Here is a 12,072-nt window from a genome sequence, read left to right on the forward strand (position 1 = left end):
GATTTTATTTTTTGAGAGCAGTTTTAGGTTCACAGCAAAATTGAGAGAAAGGTATAGAGATATCCCATATACCCTCTATCCCCCACAGGCACAGCCTCCCTGTTATCAACATCTCCACCAGAGTGGTACGTTCGGTATAATTGATGAACCTACATTGACATATCATTATCACACAGAGTCCAACACTCTTGGTGTTGTACATTTTGGGAGTTTGGACAAATTTATAATGACATGTATCCACCATTATAACATCATACAAAATAGTTTCACTGCCCTAAAAATCCTTTGTGCTCCCCTATTCATTTACCTTTCCCCCCAACCCTTGGCAAACCCTTTTCTTTTTACTATCTTCATGGTATTGCCTTTTCCAGAATGTCATGTAGTTGGAATCACACAGTATATAGCCTTTTAGATTTTTTTTCACTTAGTAATCTGCATTTACGTTTCCTCCATGTCTTTCATAGTTTGATAGCTCATTTCTTTTTAGTGCTGAATAATATTTCATTCTCTGGATGTACCACTATTTATTTATCCATTCACCTTATTAAAGGACATTATGGTTGCTTTCAGGTTTTGGCAATTATAAATAAAGCTGCTATAAACATCCATGTGCAGGTTTTAGTGTAAATATAAGTTTTCATCTCATTTGCGGAAATACCAAGGAGTATAATAGCTGCATTGTATGGTATGAGTGTTTAATTTTCTAAGAAATTACCAGACTGTTTTCCAAAGTGATTGTACCATTTTGTACTCCCACTAGCAATGAATGACAGTTCCTGTTGCTCCACATCCCAGCCAGCATTTGAGGTTGTCAGTGTTTTGTATTTTGGCCATTCTAATAGATCTGTAGTGGTATCTCGCTGTTATTCTAACTTTTTTTTTTTTTTTTTTTTTACTTTTTTGTTGTTAAATCTCATAACATATAAGTGTGCTCTTCCATAGTGGTTAGTAAAAGACTTTTGCTTAAGCCTGTTCCATAAGTATTCTTCAGTCAAGAAAGTATTTGTTAAGACTTATTACCCTAGAATAATATGGAAATCTAAGGTGTCTTTAGAAAAAATTGAGTTTATGTATGATTACAAAATATTTGGAAAATGCAAAGTAGTAGCAATGGATTTTTAAAATTCCCATATTCAAAAATCTTCTTGTTAAAATGTTTGAATTACCTTCCAGTCTTCATTTGTGCAGATTTTTAAACCTAGTTTGTTCAGATTGCTCTTGAAATAAACTTTTTGGTTTTGAATAATTTTAGATTTATAGAAAAGTTGCCAAGATAGTACAGAGGTTTACTGCACACTTTTCACTAAGGTTTCCCTATTGTTAATCTTTTATTATCATATTACATGTGTTGGAATTAAGAAATTAACATTGGTACATTGCTGTTACCTAAACTACAGAAAAGAGTGTATTCGTACTTCACCAATTTTTCCATTAATGTCCTCTTTTTGTTCCAGGATCCAATCCAGGATACCACATTACATTTAATTTTCATGTCCTCCCCAGTCTCTTCTGGTCTGTGTCAGTTTCTCAGTTTTCTTTGGTTTTACATGACCTTGGTTGTGTTGAGGAGTTCAGGCCAGGTAGTATGGAATGTCCCTTTATCTGAGTTTGTCTGCTATTTTCTTCATGATTACATGGGTGATATGGGATTGTGGAAAGAACACCACAAAGGCGAGGTGCCCTTCTCATCATATCATTTCAGGGGTACATGATATGAACATGACGTCACAAGTGATGTTAACCTTCATCACAGTGGTTCAGATGATATCTGCTAGGTTTCTCCACCCTAGGTTTCTCTTTTCCTACTCATTGTTTCAAAACAAGTCTTTAAGTCTATCCCATTCCCAAGGGGATGGGGGTTGGGAGGCACACAGGAATTAAGCTCTACTTCCTGGGTAGGGAGTATCTATATATATAATTTGGATTTTTTTCTGTAAGGACTATGTGTTTTTTTCTCCCCTATTTATAAATATTGTTTTTAATGACTACATTACTGGCTATTCTATAGTTTACTTAAATATCCTTTAAATATTGCACATTTAGGTGGTTTACAATTTTTCACTTAATTTGGGCATTCTGCATTTTATAATCAAATGATGGGTTTTTTAAGCCTGTATTTTTATCTGTTGTGTTTCATTTATTTATTTATTTGTTTGTTTGTTTGTTTATTTATTTATTTGCAGCTCGCCAGTGTATCTGTTGTGTTTTAAAGAAATTCTTTGCTCTAAAGAACACAGATTTATAATTTTAAAAAATCAGTACCTCTTGAATACCCGCATAGGCCTGCGTATTTTATTGGTCAGGGAATTCCTTTATCTCCAAGATTTCAAACTTGGAGCTTTCTGCTGTGATCATAACCCAGATAATTCTCCAGCTATTCTATCCATTGAAACTTTTCTTCTCAGTCAACTTGACTTTAGTCATTTTTCCCTCCTACTTCACTCAGCTCATCAGTTGCTTTCTAGCCTCACTTGATACCTATGACATCAGTCTTCACATTCTTTTGCTGCTGTAATTCCCCCTACCAAATATTTTAAGCTGAAGTCTAATATTTTTCAAGATGTTTTAATTATCCCAAAGGATACAATTTCTGGTATATTATATAGACATTTAAAAACAAAAATGTTACATGAGGTGTTGTATAAATACCATAATGATTTGATAGCTACTATTATTCATTTTCAAAAAAACATGAATAAATGCTTCTTTAGTGTTTAAAAATGCTGCATATCTCCTTATTCTCCTTGAACTCATATTTCCATTCTACTTGCCCTACAGGATTTTGTCCTAATGCAATACATTTTATATTTGAAAGTACTTTATTGATGAACCCATTATAGTTCTCTGCAACAGTAATATGTATATAAATTGAAATTGTAAAATGTACATTTTTTTCTTCTTGTGACTATAAGGCATAGGATTTTTCCTCAGATGGGTTTTTATTACAATTAGTCATATACAACTGATCAAAACAGCATAATTATTACACATTCCCATAAATTACTATTTTCAAAATTATATTGGAAATGCTTCTCTTAAACAGATGAGTCATGATCGAATTTTTTCTAAGCATAATATTTAATGAAAGGGAAAGACACATGGTAAATTCTACTCAGTCTGGCAATTAGCATATATTTTAATTTTTTCTTACTACAAGGTAGAAATTTTTTTTTTCTTTTTTGTGACCGGTAAGGGGATTGCAACCCTTGGCTTGGTATCTCCAGCACCGCACTCAGCCAGTGAGCGCACCAGCCATCCCCACGGGGTCGGCCCCAAGGTAGAAATTTTTAAACCTTTTTTTTTTTTTTAAGATGACCAGTAAGGGGATCTTAACCTTTGACTTGGTGTTGTCACATAGGTAGGGATCCCAACCTGCGGACTTGGTGTTATTAGCATGATACTGTCCCAAGTGAGCCACAGGCCAGAGGCCTGAAATTTTTAAGCATTTTATAGGCTAAAATAAGATAGAAATTAAGTAGAAAAAATATTATATAACATGATAGATTTTTGAACTATGTTATTGAATAACACTCATTTGAAAGAATCACTAACATTTTTATCCTGCATTTTACTCAATGTATCTGAAATATTTAGCAGTCTTGGGAAACTTTCTAGTTACATTTTAAGAATCAGTCTTCACCCTTTATCCTGCTTCATCTGTGCAAAGGTGATTTGTTTAGCAGCTAATGACAAATCCTAGAGATGAGTAGTAAGAATGGTGAAAAGAATTATTTGGAAGGAAGGAGAAACACTTTAATGTTCTATACTTATTATCAATGCTATGTTTGTTTTATTCATGTGGGAGTCTTTCTCACTCTTTTTACACAGCTCAAAAGATGGAAGAGGCAGAATGGGGCCATCATATTCTTCCTCTCTTCTAGGCCACGAGTGTTGCTAAAGAAAATAGCAAAATCACGTAGGCCCTTCAAGTTAAAATTCATATTAAAGTGGCAAGTTTGAATCATATTTTACCAATGCAGCTACATAGAACCATTTTATTTCTCTTTTTTAAATAACAAATAACTATAGCTCTAATACTACTGACTAGCAGGAAATTCAGTCCCCCTATGGGGTTCCTTTCCTCCTTCTGGAAGTTACTGAGAAGTCAGTAGGCTTATGTGGTGCACTGAATACATACAGAAGCCTTCTCATCCTCAGACCATCCTGATTGCCTGGTCCCTTGAATGTCTTGGTAGCCCTAGACACAGAAAAAACAATGCAGAGAATCAGAAAAGATTAGTATTGCTCAATAAATTATCTTACCCCTTTTCCATTGAACCCTTGAGATAACTCAGCTGGCCCTTCATTAACTTTTATTTTCTCCCATTATATATCCCATCATGGCTTTTTCAAATCATGTCAATAGTTATAAAGTTCACAGCCTTGAATCATCCTTTGTCTTGACAGACAAACTTGCCCCGCACAGAGAAAATCTGCCATGAAGCTCTTCTCAAAATACCTGTCTTCCTTTGTTCCAGCTGCGTCAAGAGAAAAAATGAAGAATTTCCTTTATTCTGTCCAAGGTTAATTCTTTCTATTTTGGGGGCGGGAAAAGGGTGATGTTCTGAATTGGAAAGGATCATTTATTCACTATACCTATTATTTTCATAATATAAACTCAAGGAAACAAAATTCTGGAAAAAATTCACTGTGGGAATAAGCAGCTAGAGAAAATAAAGCATTGTAGGGGCCATTAGAAAAAAAAGTCAAGAAAACACTACAAATATTTTATTTCTCTCATTCTGTTGGCCCTGTTCCTTGTAATTTATCAATACCTATAAATGCAGCAGATTTTCCTTGCCTTAAACAAAAACTTTCTCTTGATCCTTCAATATATAGACCTATATTTTTTCACTTTTTATTTTGACATAATTATAGATTCGTAGGAAGTTGCAAGAAGAATACAGAAAGGTCCTGTGTACCCTTCATCCATTTCCCTACTTCTTAAGTAACTGTACTACAATGACAAAACCAGGAAATTGACCATGGTACAATGTGTATGTATAGTTCTATGCCATTTTATCACATGTGTAGATTCCTGCAACCACCACCACCACAATCAAGACACAGAACTATACTGCCACGAAGATCTCTAGTGCTACCCCTTCAGAGTCATCCCTTCCCTCTACCCCTCCTAATTTATTTTTTTTGTTTTGACAGCTGGCCAGTATGGGGATCTGAACCCTTGACCTTGGTGTTATAACACCATGCTCTAACCAGCTAAGCTAAGCGGCCAGAGCCCCCCTCCTAATTTCTAATGCTTGACAATCACCAATCATTTCTCCATCCCTACAATTTTGTCATTTTAGAATATTGTATATATGGAATCATATAGTATGTCACCTTTTCGGATTGGCTTTTTTTCCCTCATCTTAATGCTCTTGAAATCCATCTAAGTTTTTCTGTGTGTTAATAGTTCATTGGTTTTTATTTCTCAGCAGCATTCCATGGTATGGATATACACAATTTGTTTAGTCATTCACCTATTGAAGGACACCTTGGTTGTTTCCAAATTTTCGCTATTACAAATAAAGCTTCTATGAACATTTGTTTAGAGTTTTTCTGTAGATGTAAGTTTTCATTACTCTGGGATAAATGTCCAGGAGTGGGCTGTATGGTAGTTGTATACTTAGTTTTGTTTGTTTTTTTCATGAAACTGCCAAACTATTTTCTAGAGTGGCTGTACCATTTTACATTCTCACTAACAATGTATGAGAAATGTAGTATGTTAGTCCATTTCTGTTGCTTATAACAAAATATCTGGAACTGGGTAATTTATAAAGAAACAATATTTATGGCTTATAGTTTCAGAGGCTTGGAAGTCCAAAGTCTATGCAGCACTTCTGGTGAGTGTAGTCTTTGGTGGTGACGTGGGGTATCACATTGGGAGAAAGGCAGAGGCAGAGAGAAAGAGACTCTCATGTGCTCTCCTTTTAAATCCCTCAGAACCATGCCCATGACCACTGTTAAACCATTCACTATGGCAGGGTCCCCACAATCTAATCACCTCTTCAAGACCCCACCTTTTAATTACTATAATAGGATTTCTGACCCTCCCAACAGTCACAGTGGGGACCAAACATCTAATACATAAAACTTGGGGGACACAATTCAATCCTTATCATTCCGCTCTTGGCCACCAAAGTTTACGTCCTTCTCACAGGTAAATACATTCATTCTATCCCCCAACTCTTAATTTGTTTTAACTCAAAAGTCCAAAGTCTCAAAGTTGTCTACTGCCAAAATACAATGGTGGAACAAAGATAGAGTACATATCCCAATTCCAAAAGAGAGAAATAGGCCAAAAGAAAGAGATAACAGGTCCCGTACAAGTTCAAAACCCAGCAGGGCAGGCATCAAATATCAAAACTGGCGAATTATGTACCTTGACTCCATGTTTGACACCCTCTGCACGCTGGTGTGGGCATTAGGCCTCCAAGTCCTCCAGCAGCTCTGCTCCTATGGCTTTCCTGTTCTTCTGCCATGCTTCAGCTCTACCAGGCTGGTGTTGCACACTGGTACCTCTACGGATTTGGGATCTCCATGGTGGTCCCACTCTCACAGCTCCACTAGACATGGTGCTGGTGGGGGGTTTCCATTGCAACTCTTACCCCACATTTCCTCTTTGCATTGCTCTAGTGAAGGCTGTCTGCAGGAACTTCACCACACGACAGATCAGTTTCTAGATTCCCAGGCTTTTCCATACATCCTTTGAAATAGGGATGAATGCTCCCAAGCCTCCATGGCTCTGGCATTCTGTGAGCCTCCAGATCTAACACCACATGAACACCACCAAGTCTTCCAGCATGTATTTTCCAAAGCTGTGGGTCCAGCCACACCTGGGGCCAATTTAGCCATAGCTGGAGCAGCCAAAGTAACTGGGGTGCTGGTGCTAGAAGCAGCTTCTCAAGGTGACCCTGGGCAGCAAGTCTGTAAAGGGTGTCTCGAGCCTGTTCCCCAAGACTATTCTGTCTCCTTCAGCCTCTGAGCCTGATGGAAAGGTTGGCTGCAGAGACTTCTGCAATGCCTTCAGGGCCTTTTCCCCCTTATCTTGATAATTCCTTTATTTGTACTAATCTCCTTAGCAAAGAGTGTCTGGCTTGCACCACTACATTTTTCTCCTGAAAATGCTGCTTCTCTTCCACATGGCCAGGCAGCACATTTTTCAAATCTTTCTGTTCTGCTTTCTTTTTTTTTTTTTTTTTTTTTTTTTTAAAAGATGACCGGTAAGGGGATCTTAACCCTTGACTTGGTGTTGTCAGCACCACGCTCAGCCAGTGAGCGAACCGGCCATCCGTATATGGGATCCGAACCCGGGGCCTTGGTGTTATCAGCACCGCACTCTCCCGAGTGAGCCACGGGCCGGCCCAGCTTTCTTTTAATTATAAATTCTGGCTTTACATCATGCCTTTGCTGCCATAACTCAGCAAAAACTCAAGCTGTTGCAAGTAGCCACACAGCTTCCTTAATGCTTTGCTGCTTAGAAATTTCTTTCACCAAATATCATGGGTCAGCATCTTGAAGTTCCACATTCCATAAAGTGTTGGGGTATGAATAGAATGCAGCCAAGTTTCTTGCCAGTTCATAGCAAGGGTGATCTTTGCCCCAGTTTCCAATAAGTTCCTTCTCATTTACATCTGAGATCAACTTAGTATGGCCTTTACTGTCCATATTTCTATCAGCATTCTGCTTGCCACCACATAACAAGTCTAAGACATTCCAAACTTTCCCTGGTTTTCTTGTCTTCTAAACTCCCACCAGCAGCTATACTTTTTCTAGCTTCCTCCTCCAAATTACTCCAGCCTCTCCTCAATACCCAGTTCTAAAGCCACTTCCACATTTTCAAGTATTTGTTATAAGCAACAGCCCACTTCTCTGGTACCAATTTTCTGTATTAATCTGTTTCTGTTGCTTATAGAAATTACTTTACCGTGAACTAGATAATTTATAAAGAAACAATACTTGTTGCTTACAGTTTTGTAATCTGAGAAGTCCAAAGTCTAGAGAACACATCCAGTGAGCATCTTCTTTGATGGTGATACAGGGTATCATGTTGTGAGAAAGGCAAAAGCAAGAGAAAGTGACTCTCAGTGGTCTCCTTTTAAAGTCCTCATAACCATGCCATGACTCACCATTCACTACAGCAGGGTCCTCACAATCTAATCACCTCTTCAAGACCCCATCTTTCAATTACCATAATAGGATTTCCCACCCTCTCAACAGTAACAGTAGAGACCAAGCTTCTGATACTTAAAACTTGGGGGACACAATTCAGTCCTTATCTTGCAGTTTTTCCATATCTTCACCAGCATTTTGTATTGTCACTATTTTTCTTTCCACTGTTCTAATAGGGGTGGTCTTTATTTGCATTTCCCAAAAGGTTAATATTAAACGTCTTTTCATGTGCTTATTTACCATCTGTAGATGCTCTTTGGTGAAATGTCCCTTTATCTACTTACCCATTTTCTAATTGGACAGATTTTTTACTATTAACTTTTAAGCATTCTTTATACATTATAGATAAGAATCCTTTGTCAGATATGGGTTTGCAAAATATTTTCTCTCAATCTGTAGGTGAAAGGGTAAGTCGACACCAGTTGACGATCCACCGGAGAGAGCTTGTTTATTAGGCAGCACACACACATATATATAGGGCTTTAAGGGAAAGCTGATTGGCTTAAAATACAATCCCTATTTAGCATACCGCATGGGGCTTGGAGGGGAGCTGATTGGTGTGCGATTTGCTCCGGCGGGAAAGAGAATGCGGAAGAGAAGGGCAATCAGCGCCATGATGGGGTGAGGCCGAGAAGGGCTTATGTGATGAGGGTGTGATCCCTTGGGGCATTTGGGTTCTTACATTCCTCCCTTTTTCTTGTTTTAGGAAAGGGGACGTTGAAGTCATTGAGCAACTTCCTGCTGAACTGGGGCGTTGTGGGGGGGCAAAGGGAGGAAGGTACATAAATACCCATTATGAAACCCCAAAGGAGGGTGGAGAAACAAGTAATTTCAAAAGGGGAAAAGTCCATAAACGTTCCTTGAAGCCACGAGTCGCACATGCACTGGTTCCATTGTTTGTAGTTGGAGACTGGAGGGGGCAACCAGGCATCGGTGGCAAGGGCGTGTAGGAATGCATTTCCTCTGTAAGGTGGTACCTCTTCAGCGTCAGCTGAGGCACTCACGAGATGAGGCGAGGGGTTCATCGGTATCTAGGAGCTGGTAGTTTCTAAGTAAAAGCTGGTTAAAGGCCTGATTAGAAATTTTTCCCACTTGGGCTTGAAGAATGATGCAGGGCAAGAAAAGGCAGGTTATGAGGAATAAGTACCTCCTTTTTCTGCAGTGAGGAGGTCTAGAGCTCTACGGTTTTCGAGGGTGACCTGAGCTAAAGAGGTGATTTGTCTCTGTAGAGAGGAAAGAGATTTGGCAGTGGAAGTTAGAGCCCCTTCAAGTTTAGTATTGATGTCTTTGACCACCCATAAACTGTGTCCTAAGGCTCCTCCCGACAGGCTGGCTCCGACAGCTGATGTTGTTAGGGAAATACCAACCATGATTGGGAGGAAGGCGGCCCCTTTTTGTTTTGAGGGTGGATGAAGAAGATAGAACAGTTCTGAATTGGAGTACAGAGTGAGTTAAGGGACAATGGTGACAAGAAGGCATAAGACAGTAAGATTAGACTGGATGGAGGTAGAGAGGGTTCCATTGCACCAGAAGAAAGAGCCTGGTGGGGCGAAGGTGTGGTTATAAATGGTTGAGGAAGGGAAGCGTTTAAGGGGACGGCCGCCAGGAACGGTTGCATGAGAGAAAACAATTTCCGGGAGAGAGAGAGAAAGATGAGTGTTTCAGAAATGATCTGTTGCCAGGTGTAAATGGGTGACCCTGGAGAGCTAGCAGAGGGGCCTGAAAGCTCCCTGGGTGAAATGAAAAGAACAGGAGAAGGCCAAGGAGAAGGTTCATGTCTCTGGAATTGGGGGTAGGGCTGAGGTCTGGGATAGGCAGAGTTTGAAAGGGTCGGTAGGATGAGGGATACACTTAAAAGAATGATGTGTTAAGTTCTTTTGCAGCTTGTTATTGGAGTTCTCAGTGGCCGAGGGCGAGTCCTGAGTATAAGGCTTCAGCCTGGAAATATGAATCCATGGAGTAACATGATTACCTGGCAGGGCAAGTTTAGCAGCAGTTGGAGTGCAAAGGATGACAGGACATGGGCCTTCCCACTTAGGGGTTAGGGGGGTTTTGGGTTCCGGGGAAGTGTAGAATACTAATTGGCCTGGGCTGAGTGAAAGGTTATTTTTGGAAAGTGACGAATCTGGAAGTAGCCAGTCCTGGTACTTCCATAATTCGGTGTGAAGGTGGGAGAGCAAGGGTAAGGCCATGGTGGGTGGTATGGGTCCTTCAGTTGCTGTGATCCCTGGGGGTAGGAGGGGCCTACCATACATGACTTCAAAAGGGGAAAGATTGGAGGGCCTTTTTGGGAGAGCTCTGGTCTTGAATAGAGCGAGAGGTAGAAGACGGACCCAATCAGGTGTAATTCCAGAGACAATTTAGTTAGTATGTCCTTTAAGGTTCTGTTGGTTCTCTCTACCTTACCAGATGCCTGAGGTCGGTAAGGGCAATGTAGGTGCCAGGGGAGAGAGAGTGACTGGGAGAGTTTTTGTATTATCTGGGTGGTAAATTCAGGTCCATTGTCAGATTGAATGGAAGTGGGCATCCCAAATCGTGGGATGATTTGGGAAAGGAGAGTCTGGGCTACGGTGGAGGCCTTTTTATTGGATGTTGGGAATGCCTCTACCCATCCTGAAAAGGTATCAACAAACACCAAGAGGTATTTGAGGCGCCAGACAGAAGGCATGTGTGTAAAATCGACTTGCCAGTCGGCCGCGGGTGTGAGACCTCTGGCCTGGTGGGAGGAGTATGGCCCAGGTTTGAGAGGGGTGTTAGGATTGGTACGCTAGCAGATTGTGCATGAGGAGGAGATTTTTGCAAGAGGGCTTTGTCAGATGAGGTGATTGGGAAGAAGGCTTGTAAAAACTGGGATAAAGCTTGGGGGCTAGAGTGAAACAGGTCATGGAGCAAGCGAAAGAGAGAGGACTTATCATCATTAGGCGGTTGAGGCTGAGAGGGTGTCTGTGAACCTTGGGAGCCATATGGAAGAATGGGAAGTTGGTTTTGTGTCTGTGGGTGCATTGCCGCAGTGCGTGCGGCGAGGTCAGCCTTACAATTCCCGCAAGTGATTGGGGAATCGTCCCTCTGGTGGGCTCTGCAATGAATGACTCCTAATTCACAAGGTAAATGGGATGCCTCAATTAATGTGGAGATTAAAGCTGAGTTGGTGATTGTGTCACCCTTGCTGTTAAGCAGACCGCGTTCTTTCCATATGGTGGCATGAGAGAGAAGTATATGAAAGACATATTTGGAGTCAGTGTATAAGTTAAGAGTTCTTCCTTCAGCTAGAAAGCAGGCTCGCGTGGCAGCAATAAGTTCGGCCTGCTGGTTGGTAGTACCCTTGGGTAAATGTTGGGCCTCTATAACCGAATCAAGGGAGACTATGGCATACCCTGCGTAATGAGTGTTTCCTTCCTTGAATGAGGACCCTTCCGTGAACCATGTGAGATCAGCGTGAGATAGGGGTCCCTCAGTGATGGAAGAGCAGTAAGGTATAAAATTTTGAAGGCTTTCTATGCAGCTGTGCAAAGGGGTGTTGGGGTAATCTGGTATAGGCAGTAGGGTAGCCAGATTTAGGGGTGGGCAGGTAGTGAAGGATAGGGCAGGATTTTCCAGAAACGAGGATAGGAGGGTTAGGATTCTGGAAGGTGGGAGGGATTGGAGAGCCTTATAGGTAAGGAGGTCTTTGAGGTGATGTGGTGAGAGAATGGTGAGAGGTGCCCCAAATGTTAATTTGGATGCCTCCTTATGCAGTAACTGCCCCGCTGCTAGGGCTCTTAGACAGGGTGCCCAGCCTCGTACAGTGGGGTCCAACTGTTTTGATAGGTATGCTATGGGGGCAAAGGAGGGGCCATAATTCTGTCCTAGGACGCCTAGAGCTTGTCCCGTATTTTCATGAACATAGAGGAAAAAAGG

This window comes from Cynocephalus volans, chromosome 16 (assembly GCF_027409185.1).
Source record: "Cynocephalus volans isolate mCynVol1 chromosome 16, mCynVol1.pri, whole genome shotgun sequence".
Classification (NCBI taxonomy): domain Eukaryota; kingdom Metazoa; phylum Chordata; class Mammalia; order Dermoptera; family Cynocephalidae; genus Cynocephalus; species Cynocephalus volans.